Source organism: Ursus maritimus, unplaced genomic scaffold, assembly GCF_017311325.1.
Source record: "Ursus maritimus isolate PB19 unplaced genomic scaffold, ASM1731132v1 scaffold_29, whole genome shotgun sequence".
NCBI lineage: Eukaryota > Metazoa > Chordata > Mammalia > Carnivora > Ursidae > Ursus > Ursus maritimus.
In genome coordinates this window covers 14,254,335-14,268,920 of record NW_024425452.1, presented here as the reverse complement: position 1 = coordinate 14,268,920, position 14,586 = coordinate 14,254,335, and positions in this window count along the sequence as shown.

Genomic DNA, 14,586 nt, shown 5'->3' with positions numbered 1-14,586 from the left:
TCTGCCTGCCTCCTGATGGGTTCGACTCTCTGCCACGTAGACAAGATAACCAGGGAAAGTGTGAGGGAGGAGAGGATGGAAATCATACTTTGCAGTTATTATTTGAGGTTGGAAATTCACCAGTGAAACCAGTAGCTTAGAGAGGACTTTGGTGTTTAAGCTATTATACAGCACCATCAGTATACACCCGATTTGGGGGATTTTTTTCACAGAATTAATTTGTAGTTGATCTTCAGAGGTTGCCTCTCAGTTGGGCCAGATTTGACAACTATGACATCCTAGCAACAACGACGTCTACAGTTGGCTGATAACCAACTAGGTGTGAACCACGGTATCGCCTTCTCTGTATTGTAGTCCCTCAAATCGAAAACAAGTGCAATAGATGCCATCATTTTACGTATCACTAAGGAAGAAAATGTGCAATTAACTGTAGAATTTGTGTTATATACCCATGGAAAGGGCTGTTTGGACTTAGATAAAAGTTTTTTTCATCATGTATCACTCTGGGGTATATAAAAGAAGGAAAGTACGAGCAAATTCAGTTGGCTAAGGAATTCCTGAAAGATTTTTGTTGCTGTTGTTTTTTGTTTTTTGGGTTTGTGCTTGTTTGGTTTGCATTCGGACTCTTCTGAATCACGTTTTGACTCAGGGTTGTTAAGGTGGTTGTTCCTCTACCCAACATCTACTTCTTTACCTATGAGAATGTAGGAGACGCAGCATTTCTTTGAAGGAGCTCCCTCGTGACCTCCGGGATTTCTTTCCACACTGCTGGCACCTAATCTGCGAGGCTCGGTGTGGCGCTTTCTGGAAGTGTCAGCAGAAGGTTTTCAGACAACAGCCAGGACCCATGCTTCTTCCTCAAATGGTTCTGAAGTGGTCTGTTCACGGATAGGTGAGGAGTTGCGCGTCATGCCAGGAGGGCAACAAGTCAGTGCGTGGGCAGGTGATGACAGCGAGGCTGGGACTGCTCCCTCGCTGGTGGAGGGTTGAGATGCCGTAGATTGCCAGATGTGTTTCATTCTGCAGATGCTCGGCTCTGGGGGAACTGTGCTTTTTCAAATCAGTAAAGTATGGCTTGTTACCCGTTAATCTTTATTATTACCCTATGAGGGAGGTGTTGTTTTCTCTGATTAACAGATCTTTCAGGGAAACTATAGCCCTGAAGGAAGATTCAAGAATACAGAAAACAGACTTCATAAGAAGTAGGGTTAGTCCTTTCCTATGTAACTGGAAGAAATGAACAGTGATTGTATTGGGTCGTGTTACCTGGCCTCAGGTTCCCTATTTGTAAAGAAACAAGTTTATTATGTATGGCATGTTCAGAGAACCCAGAAAAGACTTCCCAGCATCCTGCAGGATTTGTAGTAAGTGGCCTTTGGTTGTGATTTCTGAGAAAAAAATGAAGAGGCTTTCCATAATATTTTTTGCACCATATCTCAAACCAAAATCATGGACGCCGCCATGATCGCTTCGGGATCATGAAAATTGGACTGTTGACGTTGTTTTTGTAAATGGGCAGCAAGACTCCTCCATGGAGAAATTTTAATCATCTACAGCGAAGAAACGAAAGCGTCTTCAGAAGGAGGTGGTTCCCAGCAGGACTTGGTGGCCAAGGGATTCGTCGTCCTGAAACAAGAATGTGTCAACGTATCTCCCAAGGCGTGCTCCAAGGCACTGCTTGAGGAATTTAAGTTGCTAGCTAGCTGTCAACATGTGGCCACGGAGGATACCTTTTGTGAGGAAATCACATTGTTATTCCATCAGGCACTCATTATTTTATGTTGGCCACATTTCAGGCAGCACACCCCTCTATTGTTATTATGAAGACATCGGGTAGACGGGATCATTTTGTGCCCCCCTGGGGGACATTTGACAGTGTCTGCAGACATTTTTGACTTCCATGGCTGGTGGTGCAACTGGCATCTAGAAGCCAGGGACACTGCTAAATATCCTACACGCCACGGGACAGCCTTCCCTCCCCCACGGGGAATTACCAGCCCTGGTAATAGATGCCCTGGTCTAGCGCCTCGTGGTCCTTCGGCTCCCACATGTCTTCTGGGGAGCTTTTCTGGGTACATCTTCCGTGGGTTGCACAGGGCTCTGCTCACTCCCTTCACAGAGCTTATCACTGTGTTCTGAAATCAACTACATTTCCGCACCTGTCTTCACGTTATACTTGAAGCTCCATGAGCATGGGGACTGTGGTTTGGTTACATTATGTTCTCAGACCAAGGCCTTGTGCCCAAGTATGTGAACTTGTTCCAAGTGAATGACAGATGTCAATCAGAGCTAGGTTACACAAAATAAAGAATCCCAGGAAAAGCTGAAAAAAACCAGCTTTAGCAAGGACAGGGATAGAGCTGGAGTTCAGGAATAATAAAAGTTGGCAAGGCTCTCCCTGTCTCTTGTGTCTGCTCCTCTCCCTATGTGACCTTTCGTCCCCCATACGGGGAAATGGGGCCATGGGTAGTTACTGAGCTTTTAGTCTTATGGCTGCCTCCCTTGAAGAGGAATAGGGCTATCTTTTGGGTCTCTAGTTGAAAAAGTCTGAGGAATTTTCCAGGTTTCCTTCATTGGCTACCTCTGAATTGTCCATCCTGAACTATTCAATTGTGGATCAAGCCAAGAGCAGGAGCAGTTTCTAGAAAAAGAGGACTGCTAGGCAGACAAAACATAGGTATCTACCGTACTGGAACATGGTAGACACTCAGTGATTATTTGTTCAGTGATTGTTGAAAAACTCAGAGAAATATAATGTGTGCCAACCTACTTTTAATAACCTCCAGGGACCTCTAATTTTGATAGGAAATGAAATTTTTGATAAGAGGTGGCATGGTTGCTTGGGAAGCCTGCAATGGAGGGAAGGCTTCCATTAGTTGGTGTTCTTTGGCCCCAAATGGCTAAAACCTGACTATAATTAGCTTACCCGTACCAGAAACTTTTTCTCATGTAACTCTGAAGTCTGGGGATAGATCAAGCTACAGGCATAATTAGATTCAGGATCTCAAACAATCTATCCTCTCTTTGCTTAGCCTAATTCCGTATGCAGATTTTCTCTGTATTTTGGAAATGAGGGCCACAGGAAGCCGTAGACTCACAGCTTAACCATGAAAAAGAGAATTGACTCATCTGTCAATATCTGAAAAGATCCCAAGTGATCTTTTTGGGTTTTAGGCCCAATATTTTTTTGGGTTTTAGGCCCAATATTGATCAGTTCCTGTGGTTAGGTGCGTAGGGACATCTGACTGGTGCGTCCGCATCTCACGACCACTCGTGTGATGTAGCCTGAGCTGGTGAGTGACAGCCCACCAGGAGCCACACGGAGTGAAGGACGAGTTTCTTAAAGGCACTAGAAGGCATGATAGAAAGACAAGGACAGGCTATCACAGTTCACTGCATTGCTCTGCTGCTTTTCACTCACATGACTTTGGAGAAAGAAACCTAATAAATCTGAGGCTATGACTTATTAAAATAAAAAATAAAGACTGCTTACTACCCATGAATAATAACAATAAAATCGAAGACATTTTCTTTAGTAAATACTTAGTCTCAGACAATTAATTGCCAGTAGCTTTGGCTTTGACATAGTGTTTTGAGATCACGGCGCCTGGTGCTAATAGGCTAGGGGAGGAGGGAGTTGGACCATGACGCAGAACCCTGGGCATCCTTTCTCTTCCTCAGCTTCTGTGCCTTTCCTCCTCCACTCTTCAGAAGCTTCTACTTGGTGCCAGAGCTCTCAAGGTGAGGGCTTGTAGGTTTAGGAACTTCATCAATTTTTTTTTTAATATAATACATGAGATGAGAAAAGGCCTTTATAGTACATAGAAAATTATAAGCAAGAGCAGAGAGAGTAGTACAATGGCCTGTTGAGACCCATCAGCCTGCTTAACAACCATCAACTCTTGGTTTATACTGCGTCATTCATACTGGTGCCCTCTTTGCCCGTCTTTACCAGTCACTCTAAAGCAAACTTTATCTGAACTTCGTGTGTATCTGAGAGATAAAGATACTTTTGAGAAAATCACTAAGAACATATCATGCCTCAAAAAAAGAGTAATAATCTTTTAGGGACGCCTGGGTGGCTCAGTCAGCTAAGCATCCGACTCTTGATTTTGGCTCAGGTCATGATCTCAGGGTTGTGAGATCAAGGCCCGCTTTGGGCTCCTTGCTCAGCGGGGAGTCTCCTTGAGAGTCCCTTTCCCTCTCCCTCTGCCCCTCCCCCTACTCATACTCTCTCTCCCCTCTCTCTCTAAAATAAAATCAAATAAAATAAATCTTAAAAAAAGAACAATACTTTTTTAATAACATTGACTAGCCACATAAGGTTTGCATTTCGCTGTCTCATTCATTCATTTGTATTATTAATTTATTTATCTTTTACATTTTTTGAGGGAGGAGTTATGATTCCACTAAGGTCCAGACATTACAACCGGTTGATATGATTCTTAAGCCTCTTTTAATCTATAGGCTCCCCTTTCACCTTTGTTTTTCTCCTTGCATTTTTTTTTTTCATTGAAAAAGTGGTGATTTGTCCTGTAGAGTGACCCATAGTCTGGATTTTGCAAATTGACTCCCTGTGGTGGTGTTTAATGAGCTGCTCTGTCTGCTCTGTCTCTGGAGATTGGCAGCTGTATTTAGAGGTTTGGTCAGATTTAGGTTCAATCCCCTGAGCAGGGCCCTTTCGTGGGCAGTAGTGAATGCTGCCAGCATGAGGCACGCAATGACTGCTCGTCTCTTTTCTGTGATCTTAATATCCACTGTTCCATTAATGTATTGGGGACTGCAAAGTGATGATATTTTAGTGCTATCATCCCTTCTAGTTGATTAACTGGAGTGATCTATAAAGAGAAATCCCTTCACCAACTCCTCAGTCCCTCTGAGGTTTAACTTCTATAGGAATGGTAGAATAAAGGCCTGATTCTTTCCCCTTACTTAAAGTAATGAATTGGTTTCCCATCATTGTCCAGGGTGATCAGTGCAGAGTGCTTTTTATTATCATGGACTTAAACATGTTAGATATGTCTTATTCCACTGTATTTGTTATTCTTGTTATCTTAGCACTCAATTCAGGTTGTTCTATATGTGGCCAGTGGGAATCTATACAAGTTAGGTCCTGAGCTTTTTTTTAGTCTTGCCTTGTGATATAAGCGCATGGACTGATTTTATCCCTTAATTTTTTTAATGAGCTTTTAATTGAAGTAGGACATATACACAGAAAAATGCATAATTCATGAGCGTAACAGCTCAAAATTTCATGGGGTGAATGCACCTATGAGCCTTGTGTCCACACTAAGAAACAGAAAATGAGCAGCATGTCTTGGCCCTTCCTGGTCGTCGCCCCTTCAAAGATAACCACCTCCTGACTCTTAGCTCCAGAGATTCATTTTGCCTGTTTTTGACTTTGTGTAAATGAAATCATACAGTTTGTTCTCTTTTATGTCTGGTGTCCTTTATTCAACTTTTGTTTGTGAAATGCATCCATGTTCTTGTGCATAGTGATTGTTTTTATTCATTCTGTATCATATGTTGGGCCTCTTGGATCGATTCTCTACCCTTTCGATTCTTTTTCTTTTGCGCATTAAAAGTTTTTATGGTATATTTTGGTATATTTTCTCAGACTTATGTTCAGGTTTTCTTCTGTTCCCTGTATTGTTTCTTTTTGCTCAAGGTTCCTTTTTTTCTGATTGTGTTGGTCTTTGCCTTTTATTTAATAGCCTTCCTGAGATGATTTGTGACTGGTTATTCATATTTACATGTAAAGACTAAATAGCATTTGGAAGCAACTGTGGGATAACTAGATGGAAATCCACATTTTTATTTGGGAGAACTCCAAATGTCGTGGTTCTGATTACCTTAATTGCTTCATAACAAACCAACACTCCAACATCGGGGCAAAAACCAACAACATTCACATATTATTATTATCTCTCATGATTCTGGGGATTGAGTGGACTCAAATAGGTAGTTCTCATTCAGGGGCTCTCATAAGGTTGCTGTCTGAGTGTGTGGAGCTGGGGTCATCTGGAAGCTTCTGCACTCAGTTATCTGGCTCCTGGGTCAGGACGACTCCAATAGCCGGAGGCTGGAACTGGGACTCTTCAGGCATTTCTCTATCTTACTGTGGTTTCTCCAGCGTGACAGCTACAGAGTAGCTGGACATTTTACATGGCACCTCAGGGTTCCAAAGGCATGTGTCTCAAGATAGAGAGTGAGATGAAAGCTGTAGGAATGGCGTCTTCTGACCTAGTCTAGGAAATCATGCAGCGTCACTCCTGTAGCCTGTAATCCCTATGAGTGAGCCCCTGAGGCAGTCCATAGTCACAGGGAGGGAAATTAGACCCCACTTCTTGATGGGATAGATGCTAAATAATTTGTAGACATGTCTTACAACCACTCAAGTTAATATCTGCAGATCTTTTTTTTTAGGATTTTTGGGTTCTTCCTAAGATGAATTATCTAGTGTACTGGTGAGGATGGGAAGTAGGTCAGTGCTGGATAAGCCTCTTTGTCGGTATTCTCAGACCAGGAAGCAGAAAGAAAGGAGACTGCAGTTTGCTGGCAGGAGTGTCCCTGGTTCATTGTGCAGATTTTCATTTAACCCTCCCCTTCACCAACTGTATTGTTTTCCTTAGCCCCATTTTCTCAATTCAAATTCCCAAGGAGCTCTGATCTTCTGCTGGGGAAAGCCAGGGAGTCTCGCTGCTCCCTGTAAACCCTTTCAACACATCCTCATTTTCAGATGTATACCTGTCTACTTTTGTGATATGTGGTGTCTGCCATACTTGAGTTTTTCTAGGTGTCCTGTATATCTTCTGTTTGCCTCTCTGGATTTACTTTCCATCCCTCTCTGCTCTGCTTGGGACTTAGGGACACTGACCATCTGGACTACACCAGGGGGCTTCTTTCCATTGGTTTACATCAACAGTAATGATACTATGCTGAGTCATATTAGAGCTTGACACAAAAGGAAAAATCAGCAATATTGATCCTGTCTTTATTTAAAATTTTGATACTTTGTTCATCATGGAATTTTTTGTATCAATTCTGACTCTTTAAGATCTTGTGTTAAAATATCATTTATCTTGGGGCACCTGGGTGGCTCAGCCGTTAAGTGTCTGCCTTCAGCTCAGGTCATAATCCCAACGTTCTGGAATCGGGCTTCCTGCTCAGCGGGTATCCTGCTTCTCCCTCTCCCCCTGCTTGTGTTCCCTCTCTCGCTGTCTCTCTCTGTCAAATAAATAAATACGACCTTAAAAGCAATCATTTATCTTGATTACTTGCACCCAAAGCAAGTGCTTCATTTACTTCATCCTAGGCCCACTCCTCCCATTCAGAATATTCTGTGGCAAGACTATGTCCTGTTAAAATCATCTGGAGAATGTTGATTTTTTTCCCTTTATTTTGTTTTACCAGGCAATCAGCCCGTGGGGTTCAGACTGCCCGTTCCGTCTCACCTTCTTTTAGTGGTCCAGACTTCAAAGACTTTGCCATGTTGTGGGGTCTGCCCCTGGCCACCCAGGGTACGTCTGGGACTGGGCCATGGCCTATGTCACAGCTCAGTTCTCAAGGCCATTGCTCTGCTCCTGTCGGTGTAACAAATGCGTGTGCAGCTTGAGGGAGATCTCAGGACTTGTGTCAGTTCCTACACAGAATTAGGGGACCCCTTTCTGAGATTTCAGCAAGCCTCCCCAGCTCCAGGTCCTGGTTACTGGTTCCTCTCTCTGGAAACATGAGGTTTCCTTTGAGTTTTAGCCTCCTGTGCAGTTATATGTAAATGGGCCTGCCCTCAGAAGAACCTGCAAGAAGCAAGAGAAAGGGGAAAATAATGTGCATTTCCCCCATTCTCTTTTTATAATAAGGACCCCTTTTCCTGTATCTCTCTTAGCATTAATCACTGTATGGCAAAAACACTTAAGTTTATCTCTTTCCTCTTCAGGGGCCTCCAGGGAATACAGTAAAGAACCCAAAGGGATTCTAGCAGAGCTACCAAAGTCATGGAGAGCATATGCTGTCTACATCAAATCAGGCATCTAATGACAGGTTCTAATGTGTAAAATCCATAGTCCCTGCTAGGTTGTCAGCTTCATGCCTGGCATGACAGTGTGTCTAACACAGGGCACAGGGCTGGGTATAGAGTGGGTATTCAATAAATACTGATTAAATGGTCCAGTGACAGACTTCACCATAGCCATTCAAAGTTTGACTACAGAAATTTTATATCCAAGGTTTTGAAATAATGAATGCACCAATATAGCATTAGGCAAGTGTGTCTACTGTCAGAGGCAGAAGCCTGGGACCTCTGTGGCTGGGTTCTGTAGGACGGACTGAGCTGAGGCCGGAGTGTGTCCTTGGGTGTGGGGATTCAGCAATAACTCCCATCCTGTCTCTGCTGTGTCCCTTTCTAGTCCATAGGACCCAGGAAAACAGACCCACCTGGTCATGAGTCTTAGAATACAGTTCTGGTATATACCCAGCAATATTTATATCCTCTACTTCTAGATTACTAATTAAGTCACCTGGAAGAGAGCTATTAGACTTTTAAGCTCTTTGACAGGCTCAGAAAACAAAACTAAACTGAAAAATCACTGCTATTCTTGGACAATATTTCCCCAAAATGTATTTTAGTTGGCCTTTTGTTTTTTCATTCAGTACCCATTGCTTAATGCTTATTTTGTGAGAGACAACACATAATACCCTTAGATGGATAAAAAGAAGCACTTATTTAAAAAGCTAAAACAGTGGGGCACCTGGGTGGCTCAGGTGGTTAAGCATCTTTGGACTCTTGATTTTGGGTCAGGTTGTGATCTTAGGGTCATGAGATGGAGCCTCACATTGGGCTTGGGCCGGGTGTGGAGCCTGCTTAAGATTCTCCCAATCCCTCTACCCTACCCCCCTTGCACTCAATCTCAAAAATAAATAAGTAAATAAATAAAAAAGCTAAAAGAGCCTTCCTCTACTCTCTCCTTTCCCCACCAGTTGACATTCTCCTGGAGGACAAAACATCTAAGCCCTGATTGTAACCCAAGTGCTCTAAGAGGTTGCCAACCCTTCCCTGTCATCCCTGCCTGTCCTTCACATTGCTCTTTCCACCTGCCCAGTCTCTCATCTCAGGCAGTCCCATCCCTGCTAAGCTGGTGGCAGGTCATGTGACCCTCAGCCCACACTCAGCACCCCCAGTTTGGAGTGGACCCAAAGTGCATACTTGATCCTCGCTGGCCAGTTAGATTCCTTCTGATAATTTTGAATTGGGACCAGTTTTTGAATTGGCTAGGCTTACCTGCTGATGTGGACTCAGATGGGAAACTGCCATTTTGAGCAGACCTTTGGGGCCATGTGACTAATGAGTAAGGAAGTGTATTGACCTACGCTGCAGAAAGAAAGGGTGAGTGTAGAGAGGATCTGACCAAAGAATCCATGTCAGAGCGTGAGAGACATGGAGACAGAATCCTGCTTGGTTCCTAATGGTGTCCCAGGCCCCCCGAAGGTCCAGCTGTGTTGTTGCCCTTGGATTCCAGAAGATGCCCCGATTCCTTAGGATAAAACTCCTTTTACTACCAACTCAAGAGGATTTCTGGATTGTTTTCTTTTAAAACAAAATTCTTCTTGATTAAAATTAAAAAATGAAATGAAATACAAGCTAAATAATAAACAATAACGGAAAAAAATAGCAAATAATTCTGGCTGGTTAATTCAAAAGACAGATATATTATTTCATATCTTCTCTAAATTATTGCTATACTCCTTGTCCCCACATGCCTAAGACTAAAAGTTTAAATTAGTGCCCTGGGAGGCGCCTGGGTGGCGCAGTCATTAAGCGTCTGCCTTCCGCTCAGGGCGTGATCCCGGCGTTCTGGGGTCGAGCCCCACATCAGGCTCCTCCGCTGGGAGCCTGCTTCTTCCTCTCCCACTCCCCCTGCTTGTGTTCCCTCTCTTGCTGGCTGTCTCTCTGTCAAATAAATAAAATAAAATCTTTACAAAAAAAAATTAGTGCCCTGGAATTTTGAATTATTTTATTTCTGATTGATGATTTTTAAGAAGTTTATCACTTTGGTGATAGCCTTAGCATCTCCAATTTCTTTGGTCAAAAACCACTTGCTGGCAAGGATGCAACTTGAGATAATTACGGCTTTCTGTGCTGAGTGTGTTTTCTAAAAGTTATTTTGATTTATGGTGACTCAACCCCTCAGTCTATGTGGTTAACTTTTTTGGGATGGGGGAGGGGTCTTCATGGATTCCCAAACTCTGTCTGCAAAAAGCGTGAAATTTAAGGAACTCTAGTTTCTTTTCTTACCTCAGTTCATTTTGCTATTTCTGGGGTGTTTGGTATGAAGGTGCCCGACAAGAAAGCATCTGTCTCATTTAACTGGTAATTACTGGTGTAGTAGATTATTTTTAAGGCTTGTTTTCTTAGTGCCCTGGATAAGGATTAACAGATTGTCTTTTTAATTTCTTCATCAGAATCGATTCTCCACTTTTTTCTCTGCTTTAGGGACGTTCTCCTCCTCCCTCCCCTTGAGGGAACATTCCATAAAGGGAAAGTCTATTTTCCTTTCCTCTTTAAGTGACGGGGGACATGTGTAGCATCTTTATCTTCTGATTTAACGAGTCTAAACTTTCACATTGATTTTTTTATCCCCTATCTTTCTCTATTTGCTGCAAATTGAGTGAAAACTCCCAACCCTTTTGTCTTTCTGAGTTTCATTGATGATGTGAGCATTTTTAAATTCTGGTAAGAAAAGTCCACATCAATAGCAGCGACAGCAACAGGAGAAACTACAGGGTTGTAAAAGACCACTCTCCTGTCTTCCCAAAGGACAGCAATTTCCCTGTTTTCTAATCTCAAAGTATCTGGAGGGAGACTGGCCTGGTCTGAATTATAAAGAACAAACTGGTTTTCTCTGCCTCCCTCACCTTTCTTTTCTCTCTCTCTTTCTCTTTTTAAAGGTTTTATTTTTGTTTGAGAGAGAGCATGAACAGGGGGAAGGACAGTGGGAGAGGGAGTTGCAGGCTCCCCGCTGAGCAGGAAGCCTGGACAATGTGGGGCTCTATCCCGGGACCCTAGGATCTGAGCTGAAGGCAGATGCTTACCTGACTGAGCCACCGAGGCACCCCTTCTCTCACTTTTCTGACTGAGATTCTTGGCTATTTCAGTGCTCAACTCTTTCCTAGCAAGTTGTCCTTCCCTACTGGCCTCTCTTACTGTCCTGGGGCTCCACTCAGCTCACCTGCCCAGACTATGAACCAACCTCTCCCTCCTTATCTTTGTTCTTCCTCAGATCTTACTTTGGCTGGACGAATTTCCCATGACTGAGGAAATGGCTCCTGTGCATGGTCATGTGAAAAGTGTTTGTGGGGGCAGGAGTGGGGGTATTGAGGAAAGTGAAATATTAACAAGGAAGATGGAAGGCAGGGTATGCCCTGAGCTGGACCTCACATCTCACCTTAGAACTCTCACAGAGCGTCCTTCCTCACCTTGCCCCTCACAGTTATGGGCCTAAGGTTCCTAGTTCAATATGACTGTCTTCTCTTCAAGACTCAGCTTCTTATGAGAAGAGAGCAGGTTTCTCCATCTGCCCTCCTTATGTGCTAAAGCACCTGACCCCAACTAAACACTCAGTAAATATTTGTTCAATAAATGAAGAGAATCCTCTCTTGTTACTCCTGTCATGACATGCAAGGACGGTTCGTCCTCTGTGTAGTGCTACAGCACCGGTCCTGACCACTCCTTTACAGAGTGCTGTGAGCCAGAGTAAGTGAATGAATGGATACATGAAAAAAATGAATATATTGAACTGATTTTTAAAAAGTCCCTTAATTGATAACATCCCTCATCTCTCCACACATAGAATCGATGGATTTTGTTGTTTTGGGGAAATAATAGGTACTCTTAGTCCAGAGCAAAGAAGTCATTTACTGGCTTTGGTTGTCTGAGTTGACATTCTTGAGTCTTAGCAATACAATGTCTTACCATCAAAAAGAGATTTTCTAAATCCCAAAAGTTTCTGTTTCCCTATTAAGAGTTAAGCCTGGCTGACTCAAATCAGAGGTTTATTGTAACCAGTGGGTTCTGACCCTGGTCGCTTATCAGAATCACTTGAGGAGCCTTAAAAAAAAATACTAATGCCTATGTTCTATTTCTAGAGACTCTGATTCAATTATTTGATTGAAGATAAAGTTCAGGTACTGCTGTTTTTAAAAAACATTTCCTAGTGATATTAATGTGCAGCCCTAGTTGAGAACACTTCTGTAAACCATAGTGTTTGAAGGCAGATGAAATGACTATGGCAAGACCCCGTCACAAAGGAGAGGGAGAAGTAGGAGAATGGGGCAAAGAGGTCAGACAGGAATGATTTGGCTCCCTCCTGAGGGCTGAACCATGGCGTGGGGGTGAGCAAGGGGTAGCAGGGAATACCCAGAAAGGTTGGGAAATGCCTAGTGTGGGACCTAGTCATAGCTTCTCAAATGTTTCACAGGAGAATCCCAAGCCATGTAGGTAGGTCTTGTGTTAATCATGGTGCTGAGCGTGGGGCTGTGCGGGTGATATTTTAGGAATATCTGAGGGATCTAAGTTCATGGGCCAGAAGGAAGACCCTATAGCCCATCATCCTCCAGTTGGGTGCAGCAAAGACGGCTGAGAATTTTGGGGAATCGAGGGGGGATGCAGATGTGGTGACAGAACTGATTGACAGAACTGATTGAGATGGGGAGATTGCTGAGTGTAGGAACCTCCTGCAGGAGGCGCTGGTGGAGACCAGCGAGCGCTACAGTGAGTGGCAACCTAATACCTAAGGGACTAAACTCCCAGTGGGCAATAGCCCAGCAAAGACATTGAGGGTGGTTCTTGTCTGAAACCCCACCGCCTGCTACCCTGAAGGTAGGAACATCTTCCCCTCCATCCAGGCATGACTCTGGGAAGACAGAAATAGCCCTCATTGGGGCTGGAACTTTGAGTTGAATTAATATTCACTCCAAGTCAATTTGGACCAACATACATTGTTTTAAGCCAGAAGACATTGAGTTCTTTTTAATTGTCATATGTATGTTCTTCTGCTACCAGAGAAAGTAGGAACAGCAGGGCAAGATGAGAATGGTTATAGATAATAATGTTATGTATCTTGTATGTCTGGGTGGTTGTATCTACATTTTTGAGATGACACAAAAAATATAAAGGATGAGCTCAGATATTGACCAAATAGATCTAATAATTTCTTAGTACTATTTCATATAAAGTGCAATGGAATAGTACTCAGCAATAACAAAGGAACTGTTGATACATGCAACAATATGAACGAAATGCAAAAACGATGAACAAAATGAGGCGGACCCAAAAGAGTACATATCAATCCATTAATATGAGTTTGAGGAACGGGAAACACAATTGATGGTGACAGAAGTCAGAGTAGTGGTCATAGTGGTTATTGACTGGAAGGGCAGGAGGGAACTTTTTAGGGTGATGGGTATGTTCTCCATCTTGATCTGGGTGGTAGACTTATAGATGTATACATATGTAAAATGCCATTGAGTGGTCCACATAAGACTTGTGTATCTTATTGTATGTAAATTATAAATTAAAAAGTACTAAAAGGGTAGGGGGTAAATGAAGAAAACAGTCCGACTAATTTTTCATCCAAATACATGAGCTAAACTGTCAGAATACAAAGCCAAGTGTTGAAAAGTGAATGGTGCCATATAAAAATATATGTGGTGCTTAAATTTGCCAGAGGTTGACTCAGTCAGGCTCTTGGAATAGTAGAGAGAAGACAGAAGGTTTAGACATGAGCAATGAGGAAAATGCGTTTTCACCAAAAAGCCCCTGGGCTTCCTCTGACAGCTTCTTTCTCTCCCTTGGAAATTTTTAGATGCATTATGTTACCACAGCATTTTTCCAAAACACTCCTTCTGGAATTGATTTGTCTAAAGACGCACTGGCTTCTTTAAAATCAAAACTAAGCTGTCAACACATCCTAATGGCATTTTTTTGGAGGGAAGATTGGTGGCGTAAGTGGCCCTGGAAGACACAGGGATCATGCATGCGTATGTTCTGAGTCCTTAGGAAGGTTGCTTGTTTTCATTGTGGTGTAGTGGGGAGACTTTGTGTTGATTTCGACGTCCAAAAGATGTGAGGTCAGTACCCAGCTTCCCCATTTCCAATCTGGGTGATCGTGGGAAAGTGGCTTGATCTTTTAGAACCTTTGTTTCTTCACCTGTAAAAAGGAGATAATAGCTCCTTCACGGATTGTGCTATGAAGATTAAATTAGATCGTATACTGGTGATTGGCATAGGATAGGTTCCCAATAAATGAGTACTCATTATTATCGTTATGATAGAATTGCCAAAAGTCACCTACCCAGACATCATCCTCATTAGTCATGGGCCTTAGTTCACATACTTGTGTTCTTTTCGAATTCTTTCTAATCTCAACTCAAATGCTATCTGCCTCAATTCATAGTCTGCCTTTTGTCTCCTTTGTTACCTTATAAGGTGCTTAAAGGAAGAGTCTCTTCTGTGTTCACCCATGCACCTCACAAAAGGACCAGCACAGTGATTTATATAGGAAAACACCTAATATTTGTTAACCTGAAGAA